Source organism: Canis lupus, chromosome 29, assembly GCF_048164855.1.
Source record: "Canis lupus baileyi chromosome 29, mCanLup2.hap1, whole genome shotgun sequence".
Taxonomy (NCBI): domain Eukaryota; kingdom Metazoa; phylum Chordata; class Mammalia; order Carnivora; family Canidae; genus Canis; species Canis lupus.
The window spans coordinates 16,357,704-16,382,329 of NC_132866.1; the positions used below are offsets into that span (position 1 = coordinate 16,357,704).

At 42.7% G+C, this 24,626-nt stretch overlaps 3 long non-coding RNA genes across 6 annotated transcripts in view; 2 read left to right on the forward strand and 1 right to left on the reverse strand.

Annotated features, from left to right (window-relative positions):
- LOC140620840 (uncharacterized) overlaps positions 1–24,626 on the forward strand; it is a 159,231-nt gene that overhangs the window by 515 nt on the left and 134,090 nt on the right. The gene's annotated exons all lie outside the window — the stretch shown is intronic.
- Positions 6–15,092, forward strand: LOC140620844 (uncharacterized). Its single transcript, XR_012020577.1, has 2 exons — positions 6–435; positions 14,450–15,092. It is a non-coding gene; the product is annotated as an uncharacterized lncRNA (long non-coding RNA).
- On the reverse strand, positions 62–1,226 carry LOC140620843 (uncharacterized). The gene is made up of 2 exons (XR_012020576.1): positions 1,082–1,226; positions 62–320 (listed from the first exon to the last, which is right to left on the reverse strand). It is a non-coding gene; the product is annotated as an uncharacterized lncRNA (long non-coding RNA).

Genomic DNA, 24,626 nt, shown 5'->3' on the forward strand with positions numbered 1-24,626 from the left:
TGAGTATGATGCAACGGCGTGTGTCGATATCGGAAAGAGAGGCTTAAGGAAAACACAAGTGTTAACGCAGGATCAAGGACCCCGCCCCAAACACAGGACACGTTTAATTGCGTTTCAGACCTTTTCACATTCGGCAGTAACACCTGCGTTTTGTGTTTTACTACTCAAGATGTGACTTGATATTCTGAGCTGGGTCAATACAGACGAAAAGGCACCGGTAGTTTTGGTTGACATAACGAGCTGACATTTCGGGTTCCTCGGGCTGCTCCGTGGCTTTCTCCTTTGCCCACGTTCCCAGATTCTGAAAACTCTAGCATTAGCTTTGGAGGGATGAGAGCAGAAAAATACGTAAATACTCAAGAGGATTAATAGTCCTATAGCACTTAAGGCTCCATCAGTGGTTTTTGAGTTGGCCAGTGGATCCGTTGGAAATTGGTGAGTCGTTAGCCTATCGGTGGGCGGGCGGGATCCTGTGTGGGGGAACAGCCACGCGGAAGGCGCAGTGTATAGCTGCTGGACTGCAAGCCCCTCCCCCCCCCCCAATCCCGCCGCGTCGGAGTCCTCAGCTCAGCCTTGAAAATAAAAAGCCTTTAATGGAATCCTTGAGAAGTAAACAGCTTCTAATTACCCATGTTAAGGGTGCATGAAAACATTATGCAATGCTCACAACACCCTTCTAGCATCGGAGTAAAAGGAAGAGGGTCTGGAGGGAGGAGCATCCACGTCTGGACCAAACTCATATTCTTACCTTGAGGAGAGAGAGACTGGGTTTGCACAGCTACCCAAGTCAAGAGCTAAAAGCAAGGCTTTACTCAGCTTATAAAGTCCAGCAGTTTTAACCACCTTCCCTTACTTAAATCCAAACATAAACTTGCTTTAGGCCCAAACTGGATAATCAATCAGTGTTGGAAGGCAGGGTGGGTGTGGGTGTGGGTGATTTGTTTATTCACCCCTGCGCCAGGACTTGTCAGCCTGGTTCTGCCAACTTGGGGAGGTGGTGAAGGGGGGAGAGTAAGGAAAGGAGGGGTGCCAGAAAGAGGGGGAGGAACAGGGGCTGCACCCCGAGTTCAGCCTCAGTTACCTGTCACTGCCAACTCGCGTCTCCCTCCCCCTTCAGGCTTCCTTCTGTGGCCGCCCTCAAGAGGCAGACTCAAAATAGCCACGGGGTTGGAAAGAGTTGCGATTGTCGCTGCCCAGGAAAGGGGTTCTGAGTGCTGGGCCGTGGAGCGAGGTGGAGGGAATGTAGGGAGGAGGCTTTCTATCCTGCACCGTCCCTGCGTCAAGAGGTGTTACTGGAAGAGCGTGTGCCAAGCCCAAGTGCCCGTGATGGGCCAAGGGATTGCATTTCTGTGAGCGATAAAGCCAGAAGGTGGTTGTAGATTTCAGTGCGAGGCCCCGGATGCCAGTACATTACCATAGGGATACACGTCTGTGTCCTTGTATGTGTACACGCTATGCATAGATCTGAGCATTTGTATGCATATGTATAAACCACGTGTCAGGACATGAGATTCGGATTGAAGCTTTTTCCTCTGCTCACTCAGAGATCCATCAAACTCCCCCCAGATTTCTGGATAATAAATACATTTAATCACAAATATTCAAAACCAGAAAGTTATTTTTTTTTAAGATTTATTTATTTGTTCATGATAGACACATAGAGAGAGAGGCGGAGACACAGGCAGAGGGAGAAGCAGGCTCCATGCAGGGAGCCCGACGTGTGACTCTAGGATCGCGCCCTGGGCCAAAGGCAGGCGCTAAACCGCTGAGCCACCCAGGGATCCCCAGAAAGTTATTTTTTTTTAATTTTTAAATAAATTTATTTTTTATTGGTGTTCAATTTGTCAACATACAGAATAACACCCAGTGCTCATCCCGTCAAGTGCCCACCTCAGTGCCCACCTCCCCTACCACCACCCCTAGTTCGTTTCCCAGAGTTAGGAGTCTTTCATGTACTGTCTCCCTTTCTGATATTTCCCACTTACTTTTTCTCCTTTCCCCTTTATTCCCTTTCACTATTATTTATATTCCCCAAATGAATGAGACCATATAATGTTTGTCCTTCTCCGATTGACTTACTTCACTCAGCATAATACCCTCCAGTTCCATCCACGTCGAAGCAAATGGTGGGTATTTGTCATTTCTAATAGCTGAGTAATATTCCATTGTATACATAAACCACATCTTTTTTATCCATTTATCCCAGAAAGTTATTTTAATAGGAGTTCCAACATAGGGCTGTGGACATAAAGGGGTCCCTGGCATTCTTGGGGCTTTCTTTCACTTGTACTTATGGAAAAGTTCAGAATAGCCTGCATTCAACTAGAGCTAGCTTTCTTTTCTTTTCTTTTCTTTTTTTTAAGATCTTATTTATTCATGAGAGACACAGAGAGAGAGAGAGAGGCAGAGACCTAGGCAGAGAGAGAAGCAGGTTCCTCGCGGGGAGCCCAATGTCGGACTCGATCCCCAGACCCAAGATCACGCCCTGAGCTGAAGGCAGACGCTCAACCGCTGAGGCACCAGGTACCCCTAGAGTTAGCTTTCTTTTAAAATAAAATGGTCTCTGATCTCCTTTAAATCCTACATTTCATGACACTTTGGGAGGGAGGAACTTTCGAGCTGCCTTTTTCGGTCCTTAGATGAGGATATAGATTAAAAAGAGAAGGTTCACCGTATCCACTTATACAGCTGTTACATGTTGCAAGTTCAAAAGGAATAGCTCCGCCATTTCCCCATTCCCTCCTGGAAACTGCCAGAATGAATCAGTTTTTCGGGACCCCTCATTTGACAGTACTTTACAAAAAAGAACAGGAAGCTCCAAGGATAAATGCTACTAAGTGTGAGGAGAGGTGGTAGGCTTCTTCCTCCATGGTTACTACCCCCACCTCCCTTTCCATCCCACTATCATGGTCTGCATCTGCCAGCCTCTGCATCTCCCTTGCTCAATTTAATCTGGCATGCCAGGGTCAAATTAATATTTCTAAAACGCTGTTTTGAAGCAAGATGCTGTAAGTTGGCAAATTGAACACCAATAAAAAATAAATTTATTATAAAAAAAAATGAAGCAAGATGCTGTCGAGGTCAGAGACCTTCACTCCTTAACTTGGCATAAAGGTCTAGTTCCAAGTGGCCTTTCCAGCACTATATTGCAGTACAATTGTCCCTGTCACCCTAACTTGCCGTTCGGTGTTCTTTTTCCTTTTTTTCCTTTTTTGGGTCTATACTTGTCTTCTTCCCACCCCCCCCCCCCATCTGTACTCTTTCTCATTGGGTTCTTTCCACCAAGAATCCCCTCCTCCATCTCTGTTTCAATAGATTCGGCCTTCAAGATTTGGTTGATAAGTTTTTTATTTTATAATCATCCCTGCCCACTGTTTCTGGAAATGATCTCTCCTTCCTCTACCCTACAGTACTTTGCTAATTGCATTCAACAAGGTTATTAACAATATATTGCCTTTCGACACCTCTTGTCATTTAATTTTTACATTTTTCTTTTTTCTTCCCAGACGGATTGTAAGCTCTCCGAGAGCCAAGACTATCCTATACATTTTTATATTTCCCATGTTTATTAATACTTACTTAATTAACTTAAGCTTTGAGTCATAAATATTTCATGTTCAATTTATTAAAATCTCATTATTTACTAGAATGAGAAAGAATTGAGTATTTTTGGAGTTGCAATCTTCCCTAATGCTTAGAATTTACAGTAATAATTCCTATTCCTCTAGTCCAGTCCATTTTTTTCATATAAGCATTTCAAAATACTTTGTAAATATAAGATAGGCTCCTGAGATAAATTTATATCATATCTACTCAGTAATGAATAAAATCGGACATAGGTAATAGGTTTTCCAAAGGGGTCACGCAAGCCCACATCAATAAAAAAGCATTACCTAATCTTCATAAATATTTAAGGTGAATGACCTTTTTCCTTAGCCTTCATTTGTGATACTATATATCCAGGATTTCTGCTCCAGGAGACTAGCTGATGACTTGAATCTTGTTTCAGGTTCTAGATTGAATTAAAGGTCTGTACAGCAGCAATTGATAGTAATTACAACCACCTATGGTTGCAAGCCATGAGGTGCCAACACGTTTCCATTCTTGAGCTGATTTTGCTAGAAAATGAGATAAAAATAATAGTGAGTAGCCTGACCGGACAACTTTTGGAATGTGGGCCAAAGGAAGTCTTGGGGGGAGGGCAGGAAATTTCCAAGGGAAGCCCCAAGAAGTGTATCAAAATAGTAAGTTAGCAAAATTTGCCTGGAGGCTGATAATGGGTGGCGGGATTTGTTAATCAGAGCTCCAGTGGCTGTTTCAGGGGGAAGGCACACAACTTTTCACATAAAGCAATACTACTGCTAAAACAGTCACCCAGGGCTAACCAAAGAACAGCCTGCACCTGTGGCTGGCCCTTAAGGTCATATTCCGGCTTTGCGGCCACAGTTTACACAGAGACAAGCAGCTCCATCCACTGTGATAAGAAAGAGGACAGTGTGTAATCATAGCAAAGCCTGGACTCTTTGGAAAATTCAAAAGCTTTCCTCTCTCCCACTTCCTCCCTCTTGGCCACCTCCTCCTCTTCCTGGTGTGTCTAATGAGTACATTGAACAATGCTAGAGCCAATAACAATATTTTTCAAAATTTGGGTGCATTGGAACGTGTTCAGACTTAGGAGGCAGATGATCCAGGTTTATATCCTGGCTTTGTCACTCCTGGGTTTGACCTTCCGCAGTGGCTTCATCTTGAAAACGGATTTACCATGCCCCCCATGGGATTGTGCATAGATTAAATGAGAGAATGTACGTGAAAGCTCTTTGAAATCACATATAGCTCTGTTTATTTGCGACACAGCAAATTCAATCTCATCCAATCCTCATGACATTTCAAAGCATGAAACGGGTCAGACTTTGCTCGTATGAGAAGTCCATTCACTTAAATAAGCTTCTCTTTATCAGTTGGCTCTTCTCTCACACCAGATATTAATATGACTCAGAGGCTGGATAACAGCAAACTATTTTTAAATGCTTCTACCTTTGGCACATCACCTTTTTAAAAAAGTTCCCCCCATCCCACTTTTTTGGTGCCCTTCCTTGGTATGTACCCTATCCTACTTGTTTATTTGAATCTCTTGAAATAAATTCCCTTAAAGTATTTCAGTGGTGAAATATTAGCAGTAAAGGGTTTTGTTTTTTTGTCTTCTCAAGTCAACTACTTACAACACCATGACTAGTAACTTAAAAAAAAAAAAAAAAAAGGAAGGCAATGCAATATAAAACTAAAGCCAACTTTCAGAAATTCTGTTCTTATTCAGTTGTATAATGAATAAAAGTGGATCACCGGCCAGCTGCTATCTTACCTTTAGGCGCTCGTGGCAATTGGGGTATCATTGCTACACACGGAAAGCATTTGGCCAGAAGTCGTCCTTTAGGGGACCCAAGTCCAGAGCTTGTGGCGACAACAAGCTGTGCTCGTTACTGGAAACTCTAGGTTTCATTTTAACAGGGTCTTACCGTGTTCCAGGTAAAACAATTATGTCGTAACCAGCCCAGGAGTTTGTAACAAGAATCCCCCTCCCCCCCAAGACCTTGTTTTAAGTTTCTGAAAGGTAGGAATGAAGCCTTTTAAACATTTTAGCTCCCATTTATGCTGGCCATGTAGTTGGTACTTGAGACATTTCTGTGGAATAGAGGAACCACTTCAAAGCTTATGTGTGGTAGATAATCCCAAATAAAAAAAGACATAGTGTTTTCCATTCATCCATGGAACATGGCATCTGGGTCATTGGACTGAATGGAATTGCCAAAGGGAACCAGTGGAAGAAGCTGGTTGTCTGCTCTGCCTCCCTCCAGGCGATAGACCAAATTATTTACATTTCTCTCTTTTTCACGCATTCCCATGAGACACCCAACAGGTGTCTTCTTCCATGTTTTCCACTTCTTTGTATTGTATAGATATTTTTCTAGTTAACTTACTCATTACTTACGTACTACGTAAAAGGCCATCCAGATGCACTCAATATACGGAGGAGGCATGGCAGGTCCTTTGCCTTGGAATGACTGAGTCTGAAGACACTGGTGAGACAGTATTGCTGCCACTTTGGTTTTGATAACTAGCGTGATCAGGCTTCTTGCTTTGAAAATAAATATCACCTGTCGGGCAGGACATTTATTTTCCACAATGTCTCAGCTTTGCAGCTCCTTGAATAAAATCTTTTAGAGATCTTTATCCCATGATAGATTTGTGTTTCCAGAGCATCACCCCCTAATTAAATGTTGAGGGGGCAATGACCTTCTTAGAGGACCTCTTCTAAATAGGAATTACTTTTTACACTGGTGGAGAAATGATTGGATTTTTTTTCCTCCCCGTTTTAATATGGAGAGACTGAAGCATAGGGAGGGAGACGTGCTTGAGGTTTCAAGGAAAGGAAAAGGGAGTTCTTGACTTTCCTGCCTCCTGAGCTAATCTTTAATTACCAGAACCTGCATCCTTAACAGATTTTGGCTCACCTCTGACTGCTTGTCAGCATAATTCAATTGCATGATATATTTGGGACCCTGGAGCAGGTCGTGAAGTAATTTTTTGAATACAAAGCTCTGAACAAGTGAAGAGATTCTATCATGCAATGTTTATTTGTATTGTTCAATTGGTTTAAGTATAAGAGATCTAGAAGAATAATCATAGTTAGCCACACAAATGAAATTCTCATTGTTAGTACATTTCAGTGTGAATTTCCCAAAGTGCCACATGAATGCTAACTCCGAAGACAAAAAGAACACCAAAGAAAAGCCAAGCAATTAAGCAATTTGGTTTTTTGTTTTGTTTGTTTTTTAATCTGTAACTGGAAAAAGATTTCACAGAAGACTCTTACTGAGAATGAAAGGCTCAAAAGTTGGGACAACCTTGGGGATTTTTTTTTTTAAAGATTTTATTTATTCATTCATGAGAAACACAGAGAGAGGCAGAGACACAGGCAGAGGGAGAAGCAGGCTCCATGCAGGAAGCCCGATGCGGGACTCGATCCCAGGACTCCAGGATCAGGCCCCGGGCTGAAGGCGGTGCTAAACCGCTGAGCCACCAGGGCTGCCCGACTTTGGGGATTTTATTCAAGAGTCTAAATAAAGCTGCTTGAGAGTTTGGAACAGAAAAAAAAAAAAAAAAAAAAAAAAAAGCTCTACTTGCGTTGCCATTCCACATCCTAATACCTTTTCCAAACCAGGTAGTCATATATGCACTGAGCTGTGAGGCTCTGAAATGCCGGGGAAAGGCACTAATCTAGTATTGGCATAGTACTGAAAATATTTTTTTTCTTATGCTGAGAATATCTGATTCTGACTTGCCACCATTTCCATCCTGCTCCCTACCTTTCCTCTCTCCTGCTGCACATTACTCTGCAGCGGGCGTGTTTCACATCGGGACCCCCACCCCCATGACTAATTAATAGAGATTATATATTTTTTCATAGCTCTCTCTTGCAGATGGTCTCGGTTTATAAAAAAAATCCCACACATAAATACTCATATATATAGTTTTCGTAAGTCCTCATCTGGGAGGTGACTTAGGATAAAAGTAATTTATTAAGCAAGTTAGAAGCCCCTGAGTAACCTTGCAAAAAAATAATAATCAGTATTTTATAGCATAGCCAGTCTTGATGGCAGATTTTAAAAATATCCCTAGCCTATGCAGCTTTATTCTAGATGCTTTTTTATTACATAATTTCAAATGATGGCATATAAGCAAGATCACACTCATTTTAGGGATTAGTTTTGTCATTTACCTTTCTATACCATAATGATTAAGAATGCAGGCTCTGGAGTTGGACCACCTGGTTAAAATTCCAGGTTCTCCCACTTAGTAGCTGGATGACTCAGAACAAGTTGTTTGAACACCTCACGCCTGTTTCCTCATCTGTTAAATGGGAATAATAATATCCTACCTACTTGGGTGCTGTTTGGGAGGAGCCAATAAGATAGAGCATAACAGCAATTGCCATAGTCCTTGGCTTATCATAAATGCTTAACAAGCATCAGCACTTTGTTATTTCTCCCCCTGGCACCACCAGCATCTCTACAGATCATGGCATAAAGAGAAAAATCTTCATTCTGTGCAAAACCAAGGGTGGCAAAGAAGGCAGCTTCCAATCAGTGGAAATTGAATAATTGAATAAATGTGTTCTTTTTTGAAAGCGAGAGGATGTAGTAAAGAATCTAATTTGGTAAGTACTCTTTTGGTTTCAAAGGCAAGTTTATTCCTTTGTGGTCATTTAATCTGATTACCGTTCCGCTTGGGGAATTAGAATTTCCTAAACTAATTTTGCATCATGGAAAGGTCATTCCAGAGAGTTCTACCCTATGGTATAACCATATTCCAAGTATATGAGACAACAATGACAAAAGAAAGCCCCACTGGACTCTTGATAGAGAAAATCCTATTTCCCCAGATATAATTGATCCAAGCTGCTGCTTTTTATGGTGTAAATTTATAAGACCTCAAGGAGGCCAGAAGAATCTCTTGTGACCTGCTTTGTGTCAGCAAAGCACAGCCCTTCAGTTCCCCTGAGGACAAGGGGTCTCACCACCTCATCCCCGGAGAACAGAGGGTATAGAAGGAGGGAACAAAAGAAGTTTTTCCAAGTCTCTGAGGTTCGACCCCTAGGAGACTCTTAGACCCTAACTTGGAACTATTAATTTTATTTCAGAACCAATTACAACGTCTTGTTTTTCCGGTTTCTGTTTTTCATAACAGACTAAGAGAAACAAACTGGAGTGAAGGAGTAAGGCAGGAGCAGAGGGCAAAGAGGACATCCGGGAACTGTCTGTTAGAACACAGGGAAACGAGGGATGCCATTTACTGCAGAGACAGTGTTCTGTACCTGCAGACACTGATGAAAGGTTTGGAGGGTGTTTAGCCATCCTCAGACTAAGAAACAGAGTGTGCATTTTAGAAATATCTTTATTAAGTAGTAGTATGAAAATTTTGGAACTTTGTATTTTCCAGAACACTTCTGTTACCTAGAAAATGAATGTATATGGACTATTTCATTCACCAATGATGCTGGACCAATAAGGTGTGAATTAGATGGCTAGAAGTCCAAAATCAAGGTGCCAGTTGGTTCTTTCCAAGGGCTAGGAGGAGAGGATCTGTCTCCTTGGCTTGTAGCTGGCTGTCTTCCCTCTGTTTGTGTTCAAATTTTTCCTTTTGATAAGGATACTTGTCATATTGAATCAGACCCACCTCAGTAACCTCATTTTATCTCCATTACCTCTGTAAAAGCCACATTTGGAGATCCAAATAGGGTCAAGTTCTGAGGGATTGGGGGCTAGGACTCCCACACATGTTTTTTTTGCGGGGGATACAGTCAACCCAGACCAAGATGTTACTTGTATGTAAGAAAGTTTGACGCTTTGTGCACAATCTCTAGTCACCTGTGTTTCAAAATGTTTTCTTATGTCTTCTAAGACAGAGGGCAAGCAGAATGATTTCTCAGAGTTCACACTGAAGGTGGCCCCCCAAATAAGTAGCATGCAGACCCCGGTGAGAATAGCCACCTTTGTTGTGGGATTACGGCCAGCCTCAAAATCATGAATGCCACAGGCTGACTGTGGTCAGATCAAGTTCCCATGTGTGCTAAGTAACCTGGGTCTTCATACAGAGGGGGAGGGATACATGTAAGCCACATCCCTGTTCAGTATGTGTCCCAGGTAGGGTTAAATGCACTGCTCTTTTATAGCTCTCACTACACAGCAAGAACCACAACTATGGTCTTGTAAATGAAATAGAAAAATTCAGGTTCACCTTAATAATTCCCATTCAAGGAGAAAAATCAGCCAATGCACTTGGTTGGTTGTACAGACTACTTTTCAGTGGGTTGTTTTGACATTGTGTAGACCTACAAACAGTTGCCCTCCACAGCTGCAACATGGGTGTTATTTTTTTCTGAACCAGAATTAGGGTAACAGACAGCAAATAACTGGGTAGGAGAGATACAACAAACCTTTATAACTGAAGAACAAAGCTGGCCTTTGAGGCAAGATAAACTCAGGTTCTCACTCATATAGAACCCATTGAATAACAGGATTTTGATGACCTTGAAGTAATGATTTTGACTGAGAGGGTGATTCAGATCCTAAAATATTGGCAAGCAGGGGTTTGAGTAAGAAATAACTCCCTTCAGTATGTCGATTTAGATTTATTACGGGATCTGAAGCTCATGAACATTCTAATTTTATCCACCCTTAAGTGGTATATCTAATTGTCCTCTGTGGATACCGATGACAGAGCTGAGAACGTTTTAACCTGTGCATGGCCATGGACCAAATGAAACTGACTTTTATGCCCAAAACACAAAAACCAAAAAAAATACAAAAAAAAACCCCACCTGATTAAGGTCTAAGAATTCAATCTGAGCATTTGTCTTGCCATTTGATATTGAGAATGGCTCACAGCTGTCCTGGATGCCTCTGCCATAGGAGCTGAATATGGAACCGGATGCCTAAGTATAAAAATGAGGATCTCTCTAACATAGTATGGCATTCTGCATTGCAGTGATGCCAACTCCTCCTGACAGATAAATCTGTTACGTGTGTGCTATGTAAACAGCATGAATTTAGATGTATATGCAACAGTATTTTTAAAAATGTCACATCTAAGTGTTTTTAATGACTGGGTTAGTTCAGTAGAACAATCTTATATAAGATGGTACTTAAAGAAAAGCTCAAATCTGTGCATCTGAGTATTATTTAGTCATCTGTTTGTGCAACTATATTTTTAACTTAATTTATGATGAACAAATAGTCTTTCTGAACTCCCAAGCTGTGTTTCCATACTTCAGTTTGGTTTATTTTCCTCTCAATTTCCTTCAGAACCCATTACAGAGAACTTTCTTTGGAAACTTCATAAAGTTAGCAGCATCCGTCAGAAAGCACCAAACCAAACAACCAAAATTAAAAACTGAGAATAGAATCATAGGGCATATGCATTCTTTCCAAGGCAATGTAACAGAAACAGATCTCTGTCACATTCTCTCTTTCTTTTTCCTGTTTCTCTTTATCTTTATTGAAAACATCATCTGTGGCCATGTAGAACGCCTACCAACACTTCTGAGTGCCAAAGAATGTTTATATTTTTGTTAATTGATGTGTCGTATTGTTACCGTATTAATGGTAATATACAGCTGTAAAAATCCACTTGCCATGGGATGCAGGATAGTAGGTCTGTATGAAAGACTTGGACCCTGTCTTCAAGAATTTTATCTTTAGAGAGTTTCCATCCCTTCCTTCCTTCCAATTTCATTGAGGAATAATTGACAAATACACGGTGCATATATTCAAAGTATACGCTGTCATGATTTGGTATACATATAGGTTGTGGAATGATCACCAGAATCAACATAGCATATCTGTCACCTCATATAGTTAACATAGGTAAGTCTTTTTGATTTTGTGGTGAGAACACTCCTAATCTCTGTTTCTATGAACTTTTGTTTTCATTTTGTTTTGTTTTAGATTCCACGGTATTTTGTCTTTCTCTGTCTAGCTAATTTCACTGAGCGTAATGCCCCCAGATTTATCCACATTGTCGCAAATGGCAGGATTCCCTCCTTTTTCATGGCTAAATAATATTCCATTGTGTCTATATGCCACATTTTCTTTATCTCTCCATCTGTCAAAGGGCATTTAAGTTGTTTATACATGGCTATTGTGAAAAATGTTGCAATGAACATGAAAGCACAGGTGTCTCTTTCAGATCCTGATTTCAATTCTTTTGGATATGTACCCACAAGTGGGATTGCTGGATCATAGGGGTAGTTCTATTTTTAATGCTATAAAGAACCTCCATACTTTTTTCCATAATGGCTTTGCCAATTTCCATTCCCAACAACAGTGTACCAGGGTTCCCTTTTCTCTGTGTCCTCGCCAACATTTGTCATCTCTTGTCTTTTTTATCAGACCCAACCTAGCAGGTGTGAGGTGAAATCTCATTGTGGTTCTGGTTTGCATTTCCCTGATGATGAGTGACAGATGTCACTACGGATTGGTCAGAGCCAGTGACTAAACACCAGGCATTATTCTAAGGGTGTCATTTGCAACATCATACTTAATTCTTATAACAGCCTTATCTGGTATTATGTTTGCTTTGTAAAGGAAGAAACTGAGGCTCACAGAAGTTGAGTGATTTGCCCAAAGTTTCACAACTAGTAAATGGCAGAGCAGGACTTTCAACTCAGGTTTGTGTGACTCCAAGACCAGAACTCTTGACCACTCTAAAATAAGGCTTCATTTTATTTTTTTTTTCTGTTTTGAAAGAGCTTCATTTTTTTTTTTGAAACTAAGATCCAAATTCAACTGATAAAAGAAAATCTTAAGTGAATACTATGCATAATGTCATGTCAATTATTTCCATGTTTAGCTTTTGTAAAAACTTCATTTGTAAGGATGTTTTCCATGAATGCACAGGGCTAGTTCCCCATGAGTTACCAAATTCTGCCTGTTTGGCATATCGTCTCTTCTGTTACCATGGCAGGTCTGCCTCTCAACTTCCTAGACAGTCAACAATCATGGCCTCTCAATACTTTCAAAATTTTGTTCCAATTTCTGTGACCAACAGGGAGAAAATGACCATTAACTTGGGGTGCCACCATCGGGAACAACATTGGCGAATGTTGGACTCACTCCCTAGGATCCCTTTCCTCAGCTGGGGCCCAGGCAGCAAGCCAACCTTTCATCCTTAGAGTTTTGCCAGCATGAGTCAGCTAATCCTATATCCCCTCAATCCCATAAATCAGGCTAGGCTCTCCAGCAGATTCTCTTAAAGTCCCCTGCTTGGTTTGAGGGCAGTGGGAAAGAGCCACTCCTCCACAAAGAGCCTACGAGTGACATTTAAGCCTCTAGTGAAGACCCTCATGATGAGACTAGGCCCCTGTGTAGTGTTTTGGGTCACCCTCTGCATGGATGGTCTGGCTCCTCTCTTTAGAATGCGTGGGTGCCTAACAAACCCTCAGTTGTAGAGTCTCAGCCCACACTGAGCATCAGAAAAGTCCTCTGTTAACATCCTATTACCATAGTTCGGGAGTTTTTGGCACTCAGTTGTAATCAGAGTCATGGTGGAGACAGTGAGAGAAGGGGAGGGATGCCTTAGAAGGGTGTGTAGGGAAGTGAGGCTGCCAGACACGAGACGGGGCGCTAACATTCAAAGCCACACGGTGACGAGTAACCCACTACCTGGAGAAAAACATCCCAGATGCTGAGGTGAGACCCTGGAGATGAGAGACGACCTAGAAGAGAATTCTGTTGAGGAAGCAAAGAGAAGAGAGCTTCAAGAGAGGGGAGGGTATAAAGGACCAGCTCCTAGATACTCAAAGAGCTCCTAGAAATCAAGAATGAGAAGACCAGCAGCTCAGTAGAAAATAGGCAAAGATCAGGATCAGAGAGCCCTCGATGAAAGAAAGGTGGCCCCTGAACATCTGCAGAGATGCTCAGCTTCGCGCCCAATATGGGATCCCAGGTGAAAACTACTCGGGGGCCCATTTCTCACCTTGGAGATGGGCAGACACGGCGGGGACAGGCAGCTGTGATGTGGTGCTGATCAGAGCACAGTGTGATTCCACCCCAGCGAACGCGGCAGCCGCCACCCAAACCACACACTAAGTCCATCTTGGACACAGAGGGCCCCTGACTGGCCTGGAAACACATTTCCCTTCTGGGTTCTAGGACAAAAACGTCTCCGATTTTCTTCCTGGGCCATTGTGTTCGCTGACTATTCCTCTTCAGCCTCTCAGTGCCAGGCTCTGGGCTCATTCCAGAGCTCTCTTCTCCATCTCCACCCTCTCCTTGTGTCACCTCATCCAGTCCCATTGCCTAGTTGTTCTTTTTTTTGGGGGGGAGGGAGCATGGTAAAATACCTGTTTTATATAAATTTCACCGTTTTAAAGTGGACCATTTAGTGGCACTTAGTACATTCACATTATTGTGCAACTGCCACCTCCACCTGGTCCCAGAGCATCCCCCATCACCCCCAAAGAAAACCCTGTACCTATTAAGTGGTCCCTCCCCATTCCCTCCTTTCTCAGCCCCTGACAACTACTAATCCCACTTCTGTCTCCGGATTTGCTTCTTCTGAATGTTCTGTATAAATGGAATTATTCACCAGCACAATGTTTTCAAGGTCTGTCTACTTTGTAGCATGTGTTCGGGCTTCCTTCTCTTCGGGGCTGAATCGTATTCCATTGTGTGGTTATTCTGCTTTTCATTTATCCGTTCATCTGTTGATGGCCATCTGGGTTGTTTCTACCATTTGGCTGTTTTCAGCAGTGTTGCTATGACTATTTGTGCACAAGTTCTGTTTTCAATTCTTTGTGGTCTATACCTAGGAGTGGAATTGCTGGATCATACACTAATTCTATGTTTAAACCAAATGCTTGCCTTTTTTTTTTTTTTTTTAACATCCATAGACTGATGACGCCAAAATCTATAGCCCTGCCTGATTCCTCCCAACTGTCTACTTCAAATCTCGTCTGGCATGCAGATATCGCCCTGCTGACTTGTCCAGTACTGAAGCCGTTGCTCTCTGCTCCTTCCAGACTCCTCCTCGTCCAGTCTTCCCAGCTCAGGAAATTGCACTGCCGTTGACATAGGTGGAGTGGAGACCCTAGGGCTCGCCCTCACTTTTCCCTTTTCCAGCTCTCCCCACATCCAGTCCATCAGCAAGTGCCATGGACTCTGTGTTTGTAGTCCTCTCCCCTTTACCCTGCTGCTACTTGGTTCAAGCCAGCAAATTCCTCTCTTGCCCCTAGAGTTTATTCTCTGCTCTGTAGCCGAGAGTGGCTTTTAAAAAGATATATATGATCAGAGAGGGTGATGGAACGTGAGAGACTCCTAGCTCTGGGAAACAAACAAGGGGTGGTGGAAAGGGAGGTGGGCGGAAGGTTGGGGTGACTGGGTGACGGGCACTGAGGGGGCGCTTGACGGGATGAGCACTGGGTGTTATGCTATATGTTGGCAGATTGAACTCCAATAAAAAAAAAAGAAAAAATAAAAATAAAAATAAAAAGATATATATGATCTTTAAAAACAAAAACAAAAACAAAAACAAAACTACTAAGCTCTCCCGCTTCAACCCCCGCTCCCACAGTGGTTTGCATTGCTTTTAGATTTTTTTTTTTTTAAATACATTTAGAATTAAACCCAAACTTGCCCCAGTGGTCTGAGGCCTATGGTAATCTGCTTGCCTCCTCCCCTTTCCTTCCTTTTCCCTCGCTCTCTGCGTTTTACTACACTGGCCCCTCTGTCCCTTGAGTTGGAGCCTGCCACAGGGACTCTGAACTTGCTGCCCCCCCTGTCAGAAACTGCACGGCAGTTCTTCTTCACTACCGAAGCTCTTCCACGCCAGTGCTACCTCCTTACAGAGGCCTGGTCTGACCGCCCCTTCCCTCAGACTCAGCCAATCTGGAGCTTATACCAGTCTGTTTTTTTACATTGGTACATTGTTGGCATTTCACATCATTATCTGAAATTACCTTATTTATATTTACGTATTTATGTTCCTTGTTGGAACCCCTTCCAACCCCCTTCCGCAAATATAAGCTGCACGAAAACAGCAATTTTGTCAGAATTATGGCTAACTCTTCAGACTCTTGGACACTGCCTGGCATCTATCAGGCACAGAGAAAACATCTGTTGGAGAAAACTTCTGTTGAAGGAGAAAGGTTCACATCTCACCTGGCCCTGAACAAACCTTCCTGAACCCACTACCACCTCTCATTTCCCTCCTGCTCCTCATCTACATATTTCCAGAAAGAGCAGATCATACCTAATGTTCGTATTTAGTCATTCTTCTTTCCCTCCGTAATCCTAAACAATCCTGCTTTTCCCACCACTACCATCCAAAAGTGCTTTCTCAAAGATCTCCATAAAAGTCAAAACCAGTTTTCCAGTGCACTACAGCCTTTCTGTAGCACTGGACATTATTAATCCTGTTCAGTTCATGGATCTCCCTTTGAAATAGTGTCCTCTCTTGGCATGGCTTCTGGATCTACCAGGGGCATGGTAAACCTGGGAATACATCCTGGAGCATCCCAGAAATGTACTTGGGAGTTTCAGCCATCATACCTGGTGAGCAGACGGTCCAGAACAATGATGCCAGGTCATTGGCCTGAACACCCCATGAAGAGCACAAAGGGGAGCTGCTCAAAGCACCAGAGCTCCTGTGCTCATTCAGGTGGTACTTTTGCAGGGGTGTGTCATGCTGGGTGCCTGACAGCCAGGGAAGGTGCCCTTCACCAAAGGGCACTGCTGAGCCACCTGCTCCGTATAGTTGTCCTTGGGCTGTCGATTGGTCTTTTATCTGCAAAGTAAATAAGATCCTTTTCCTGTGCATATGGAAGCTTTTGATACATTCCAGTGGGTCAAAGGTGTATCTGCCGCAGCTGGACACATGATGTTCTAAATCATAGTCCTTGTCTCACTCCACTCAATTCCCACTTTGTGCAAGGGATGTGGTGGTTGGGAGTGCCCACCTCTCCCGTCTACTGGCTACATGGCCTTGAACAAGTTACTGCATACCTTAAATCCTCTAGCTCGATATCTGAAAATTGAGCGAAACCACTATGACCTCATAGGTACCTTGACTCTGATATGAGGATGCCCAGAACATTCAACCGTCAATGGGTCCCTACTGCCCTCTTAATTAGCTCTGGCATTCAGGCCCCCACCTCATGATCCTTGGTGGCTCCTCAGGTCCTGCCTTCCCCAGCATGCTGAGTCCTGGGCTTTTGACCCAACCTTCCATTGTTTCTGGGAGACCATTTCCCCCTTGGGCTTTTCTTTTTTTCCACATTTAAAAAAAAATGTAAATTCAATTAGCCAACATATAATACATGAGCAGTTTCAGATGTAGTGTTCAATAATTCATCAGTTGCACAGAGCACCCAGCACTGGGGATCCCTGCGTGGCTCAGAGGTTTGGCGCCTGCCTTCTGCCCAGGGTGTGATCCTGGAGACCCTGCGTGGAGCCTGCTTCTCCCTCTCCCTGTGTCTCTGCCTCTCTCTGTGTGTCTCTCATGAATAAATAAATAAAATCTTTTTTTTTTTTTAAAGAAAGAACACCCAGTGCTTATCACATCATGTGCCCTCCTTCATGCCTGTCATCCAGTTACCCTATCCCGCCACCCACCTCCCCTTCAGCCACCCTTAGTTCATTTCCCAGAGCTAGGAGTCTCTCATGGTTTGTTTCCCTCTCTGATATCTTCCCGTTCAGTTTTCCTTCCCTTCCCATATTAAAAAAAAATGGACAGGCATTAATTTTATAATAGGGAAAAAACACCTCAGCATTCATCTTGTTTTGAATTACCCACCCTTATTTCAAAAGTCACGTATCCATCCATAAACCCTTTCTGAATTACCCCATCACCTGTGGGTGCCCAGACCCATGGATTCATCCTTTTAGAATCCCATTCTTTTTAAACCTCTCTGAGGACTCACAGTATTGGCCCTTAAAGTGTACAAAGTCAAGGATGTATGAGGGTAGAATATGAATATGTGACCACTTGTTAGAGGAATCCAAATGTAAACTCAGAGGGTAAATCTTCACTCTTCACTCATTGGGTATTTTGACTGCAGTGATCACAGACTATCCAGCTGCCCTGCCCATGATTTCAATAAATATTTGTTTAATTGAATTGTTAACCAACGCATGTAAGAACAAGCAGGATCTACATGCCTTGTCTCCTATAAATAGAATAAAAATAACCCATGTAATTCATCAGATGAACTGATAAAAGGTTTTGTTCTCTTGCCTGGAGAGAGGGCCAGAGAGAGACCAGTTAGAAGCTGGTCTTTTCCAAACCAAGCTTAATGCCACTTGAATGGATGAAAAACAGCAGCGGTTATAATGATCTACGAGTTCCTATCCATCTTTTGCTTTTCCACCCATGAAAGATACTTGAAGTACTTTACAAGGGCCAGATCTCATGAGGGGAAGAGGTGCCGCCCTCATTCCCTGCCTTGCAGAACAGTAATCGCAAAGGAATGTTTATCCCTGTGGACGCTTCACTCTGGCCTCGCCTTCACTCACCCGGCTGTGCTGTGCGGGGTTCTGCTCCACCCGCCTCCTACCTGATTTTGTGGCAGCAGACTAATGAGCTGATGAGCTCTTTTTTTTTTTTTTTTTTCTTCCTTGAAGACGTTTAGTTCCTCTGGGTGGTTAGTAAAATAGAATGAAGCATTGCCATTTTAATCCTATTGATTAAAAGGGGAGGCTGAATGAGACCATTCTCTCCACTGTTTACTTGTCTGTTTAAATTTTGTTTTCTTTAAACGTGAGCCAAAAAGCCTCGTTCTATTTTTAGTGATTGCGATCATCATTAAGCAGCCTTCTCTACACACCTTCCTGTTGTGAAGTCTGTACAAATTGGGTTAGTTCCGGTCCAAAAGGAACTTGTAATTTAAAACAGCATAAAAGCCAGTGTTTCTCAACTGGGGGCAGTTGTGCATCCCTGGAGGACGTTTGGCAATGTCTGGAGATGTGTTTGGTTGTTGTAACTTTGGGGAGGGGGTGTTATCAGCATCTAGTAGGTAGAGGCCAGGGATGCTGCTAACCATCCCGTAATGCATTAATAGCCCAACAACAAAAAACACCAATCCCAACATTTCAATAGCACGGAGCTTGAGAAATCCTGATGTGTACGTATGGACTTAAATGCACAAATAGTTTAAAAATAGTGATGAGGCACCTGGGTCACTCAGTGGTTGAGTGTCTCTGCCTTTGGCTCAAGTTGTGATCCCAGAATTGTGGGATCGAGTCCCACATCGGGCTCCCTACAGGGAGCCTGTTTCTCCCTCTGCCTGTGTCTCTGCCTCTCTCACGTGTCCCTCATGAATAAGCAAATAAAATCTTAAAAAAAATAAAAATAGTGATAGATCGAGAAATGTCTACGTTCTATCTAGAAGGTCTACACAAGAGATGGGAGGGGTCACGGACAACTTGGTGCCTACCAGAAGAGGTCCCAGGGGGCAGAGTCAACCACCTTTCTTCCAGATTGCAACAGGCCCTGTGAAAGGGACCAGGAGGGTGCAGGAGATCTTTTCTGAGCCAAGAGATCTTCATGAGTGCGTCTGATGGCTTAAAATCATTCTGATTTTTAACACTGGGGTCAACATCTGACAAAAGCACCAGTCATTTAGGAAGCAATCACTAACTCGCAAACCCTTTAAGTTGTAAGTGGTGGACTTCATTCTGTGATTTCGAAAGGAGTCACAAAGGCCAGAAACAACCAAAAGTTCAGGATCATGTTAATTCAAAGACCAAAAAAGAGGAACCATTCAGCCAGCTCAAAGAAATTATTGCATCATTTCCTTGTGTGCGGTTCAGGTTAAAAATAACCTTTAATCCTTGTCAAGCGCAAACTGTCTTGTTGAAGAGAATTAGGAAATTACCTCAGTGCCAGGTTATAGGGTGGGGCAGAGAAGGGGCGATTCATCAAGGAAGAAATTACTTGCTGTGTTTTAGGATTAAAGTGTCTGAGTGACTACAGAAAAGATGGGGCTGAGGGGGTACGAATGTGAAGGGAGAAGGCAAGGAAGGTGTGTGGGGAAGAGTTGGTAGCTTTTGCATGGGGAGGCACATGTGTGCCACCCGGGGAGGGGGGGCTGGCTCAAGTGTCCTGAAGCCTTGGGCAACTGGTTGTTCTTTTGTTCTCGGTCTTGGGCAGTCTGCCTTGGCCTTGAGTGCTCACAGAGATAGTCGGCAAACCACAAGCTCTGTGTCTATTGGGCCAGTGGTGAAACATGGGGAGGCTGACCTTCGAAGAGCCCCAGAGCCATCTCTGCACCTCAGCATCACCACAACACATCCAAGGCAAGAACAGACATGCTCCTCGTAGGGTCACCACTGCACAGACAGTAAAAGAACAGGGGGTGGGGGTGGGGGTGGGGATGGCATCTGTTGAGTGAAGGAGGTTTTTTTGACCTTTGAGATTAACTATAGATTTCAGCCAGCTGGCAGTCACCTCCCATTTGCCTCTATGTGAAAAACCCCATAAAACAAACAAGCAAACAAACAAACAAACAAACAAACAAACAAACAGAAGTGCTGTAGATGTGCCCCAAATTACACTGAAGACAGTGAAGTATGAGCAAAGATTGTCAAGGGCTCTGATGTCCTATCCCACTGTCCCTCCAGCCTTGTAATTGAGGACAAGGCTTATTGCTCTAGAGGTAAACTAGACTCCTTCTATGCAGTGATTCCAGAGCCTGTGTGAATATGCATCTTGTGGGAATTGGCACTTAAAAGATTAAGGGTTGTTTTCTTTTCTTCTTTTTTTTTTTTTTTTTTTTGAGGTTATACTGTACAGAGGTTGAAGTAAATGTTCACATCTGGTCTTGTATGTGTGTGTGTGTGTATGTTTTAAAACTCAAAACCACAATAACTCTGAGCATGGCTTTTAGACATGAGCAGTACCACGATATCCTGTGTAATAAGCAAAAGAAATAAAAGAAACATGGTTTTCTTAGAACTGCCTAACTCAACTGGGAGAGTAGAAAACACACAGGCTGGACCCAGGTTTATTTTATTTATCTTTTTTTAATTTTTTTATTTATTTATGATAGTCACAGAGAGAGAAAGAGAGAGGCAGAGACATAGGCAGAGGGAGAAGCAGGCTCCATGCACCGGGAGCCCGATGTGGGATTTGATCCCGGGTCTCCAGGATCGCGCCCTGGGCCAAAGGCAGGCGCCAAACCGCTGCGCCACCCAGGGATCCCTGGACCCAGGTTTAAATCTTCCTCACCTCTCACTGGTTATAGCTCCTTGAGCAGTTCAGCTCGTTTTTCTGAGATTTAATTATGTCATCAGTGGAATGGAAATAACATTGCTTACTTCCTAGGATTCTAATGTGAAATGAATAAGCTAATGTGTGTAAGAGCCCTGCATAGTACCTGGGTTTGGTGGGTGCTTAATGAATAGTATTTATTGCCATGATTTTTTTTCTGTTAGAGAAGTACAGTGTCTCTTTGAGACATTGTTCTGTCAGTGATTATATATCACATTATATAATATGCCACAAAACCATGTCGTTACCAGTAGTCCGACAAATGCCAACACATTTTTCATTAGTACTGTCATCAAAACCCCTCTGTGAGGCACTTACCACATAGAATTAAAACTTGCTCACCTGTTTGCAATTTCTATAAGTGGTGGTAAATCAAAAATATCTGTGTATACATAGATGTAAGCCAACTGTTAGAGAAAAATGCATCATAATGAATATGACATCATTTGGTTTGAAGGCTACGGAGGTTTGGTCAGCAGAAGCAATAGCTCAAGGGAGATGCTGGGATTCTAGCCAATAACTTCTGACCTACAGACAGAGAAGAGACTCTGGGAACTGAAATGTCTCTTATCACATTTTAATTCAAAAAATAGAATCTTACGCTCTGAGCCCAATCTATAAATGGAATAAGATATCAGGAAGAGTAGTTTTCAGGTGATAAATAGTGCATTTGGCAAAGAGCTTTCTACATGTGGCATCGGTAAAGCATGGGACTTTTTCCTGCATATTCCCACCATGCGTATCTACAAAACAGATGGATGTCTGCAACTTAATGGTAACGCCATTCATTTATATAACACTTGTATACTGGGGCACCTTGGCATGTAAGACCTCAAAAGTGGAGAAACTTATTGACTGATTGGTCTATCTCTTCATCCATCCATCCATCCATCCATCCATCCATCCATCCATTCATCCATCCACGCATCCATCCATCTACCCACCTACCCACCATCCCCCACCATTCACCTATCCACCCTTTCAATTAACATTAATTGAATGCATCCTTTCTGCCAGGCCCTGGGCCGTAGGCCAAGCAAAAAGATGGAAAGGCTCAATTCTACTCCTCAAGGGCCTTTCAAAGCACTGAGAATTGGACACTGAGAGTCAAAAGGGAGATATTTTCAAAATTCAGTGAGTTATGCATGGGCTGGGCACATAGCCGACTTTTAGTAAATACCGAATAAAGACGATAGGAATAAACCACAGGTGTATGTGGCAAGAGATGCCATTTCCAGCTCTCTCTGCCTTATTTATCTTGAGAGCAAGGGACTTTGAGCCTAACTTTCATCAATTCGGAGGGAGGAATAACTAGTGAGTAGGTGGCTCTTGCCTCTCTTTCTAGCCTACATTCCTCATCTCCAGAGAGAATGTTTCTGTGGCTTGAAGCCTTTAATGGAGAAAGTTCTCCCTAACAGGCTGTCTTCACTTCCAGCGAGGGAGGGCCCTTTGCTGCGTGCTTGGTCACTGACGATCCTGGTGGAGGGAGCCCAGGGATCATGTTCACGTTCAGCCGCTGAGTGGACTGGATGGGGGCCATCTGTGTTACTCTCTCTTTATCTAATGTGGGTGCACAGGGCAGCCAGGAGTGGGTTTTTGAAAGGAATACTCAGAAAAGTTAAAAAATAGCACAGATGTCATCCCCAGTTCAATATCAAGTTGCGATTTATTGTTCATTTTAGTTTGTCTTCTGTGCCTTTTGCCAAGGATTTAGCCGTGTATACTTTGGCTTTTTTGAATTAGAATTTCAAACTACATGGAAACTTTGGTGCCATTGTTTTGTTTTGTTTTGTTTTTTTAAGCAAATAAACAAAAAAATTGAATGCTGCACTTGTCTGTTTTAGACATCAGCAAAGACTGAAATTGATTTTCATATAATTCTGAGTTATAATAACTTTCACCTACTTGGATTTGGTCTGCAGTTTTGGCATGAACTGATGGGAGTTAAAACATTGTGAAGCTTAAACTTTTTTTTTTTTTTTCTGGTTTGGATTTGAGAGGTTCTGGAGGGTTGAGATTTGAAAGTGATCATTATAAAACACATCATCATCAATCAAATTACTGAGACCACGGTGTACATGGCGTTCCATTCCAGCTTTGCGGAAATCATCCCATCAATTCTAATCTGGCCATTGTCACCGGAGCAGACAAAGAATCCATCAAATCAACAAGTATTTATCCAGGACTTATTGCACACTTAGCACAGTTTCAGGGTAGTATTTGGAAGAGGAGCAGGACAATGTGGCAGATGTCTAAGATACATTCCTTATGTGAACAAGTACAAAGGAAAATAACAATTCTTTCCCCTCAAAATACTGTCTGCATAATCACTAGCTTTGAATAGATGTATGATTTTAGGTTACAAGGTTGAAAATATTGTAACTGCTCGTACTTTTAATGTCCGATGAGTTATTCGGGGGTGCAAAACCCTACAAACTTATTATACTGGTCTGGTGTTTTCTTTTTCACAATTGTTGCTGATTTTGGCAGCATAGAACGGACCCCCCATCCTGTCTGCTGAAGAGCACAACAGTCTAGAAAGGGCTTCAAGGGAATTATTTCCTCCCTGGCACCCCTGCTGCTGAGTGATCAGCGAGGCTCTACATGCCAGTTGGTATTGTACGGTCTCTAAGGCCCACGGAGCTGAGCAGCAGGCAGACAGACCCGGCTGTTCTGTGCATAGTCGTGGAAAAGGGTTGGAAGTGGCCAGGTTATATAACACTATGACTTTAAGAGAAATCCAGACCCATTTCCAATAAATAAAGCCACAGTTGAGAAGTATAAGGGGAATTTTTCACTGTACTGTCCAGCTAAGGAGGCATTCAAGGCACCTGTGAGTTTTCCAACAGCTCCAAGGTATAGTTTACGCGGCACAAAAACACACCCGTTTTAAGTGCACTGTTCAACGAGCTTTAGCAAATTCATACAGTCGTGCAACTGTCAATATAATCCAGTTATAGAACATCCCCAAAATTCCTTTAGGCCCATTTTCAGTCAATCCCTGCTCCCACCCACAGGCCCAGACAACCACTGAGCTGCTTTTTGTCTAGGAATTTCACATAAATGGAATCATACAATATGTTGTCTTCTGTGTCTGGCTTCTTTCACTTAGCATCATGTTTTTACAGTTCATTCATGTTGTTTCATGTATCAGTAATTCACTTTTTTCTTTCTGCGGAGTGTTCCTCTGTATGGATGGATCACTTCGTCAATCTCGTCCTCAGCTGATGAACATTTAGATCTTTTCCAGTTTTTGCTATAATACGCACTCTGTCGCTGACCACTTTAGGCAAAACATGACACTCATGATGAAATGACAGTTTGATCCACTCTGATTTTGTCCACGTCGCTGCACCAGTTCTGAAATAGACTTGTATTTGGCCCACATGATATAAAGCACATCCGAAAGTGCGAAGTTATTAAATAGATATTTTGTCCAGTTAAGACTTCGGTTACGCCACCTGAACCGGATCTTAGAGACTTGAGATGAGCCAACTCTCCCCAAGAGCAAGAGAAATTTGCCCAAAGACACTCTTACAAATTTTTTTTCTCTCTTACTGTGTCTATTTTCTTACTTTTCAAGTACTTCCCGGCTCCAGCTACCCTGTACTTCACCATTCATGCATACGCAAATATTTCATGGCCCTTTCCTTGTGTTAAGGCAGGTGCAGTGGTGGATATGACAAAGGGTCAAACATGAAAATTCTAACCAGTTTTGCAGAGGTACCCAAGTCAGTTTTTTGAACATTTTAGACTGACACCCACAGTAAGAAATACATCTTACTATATATAAATGACCGAGA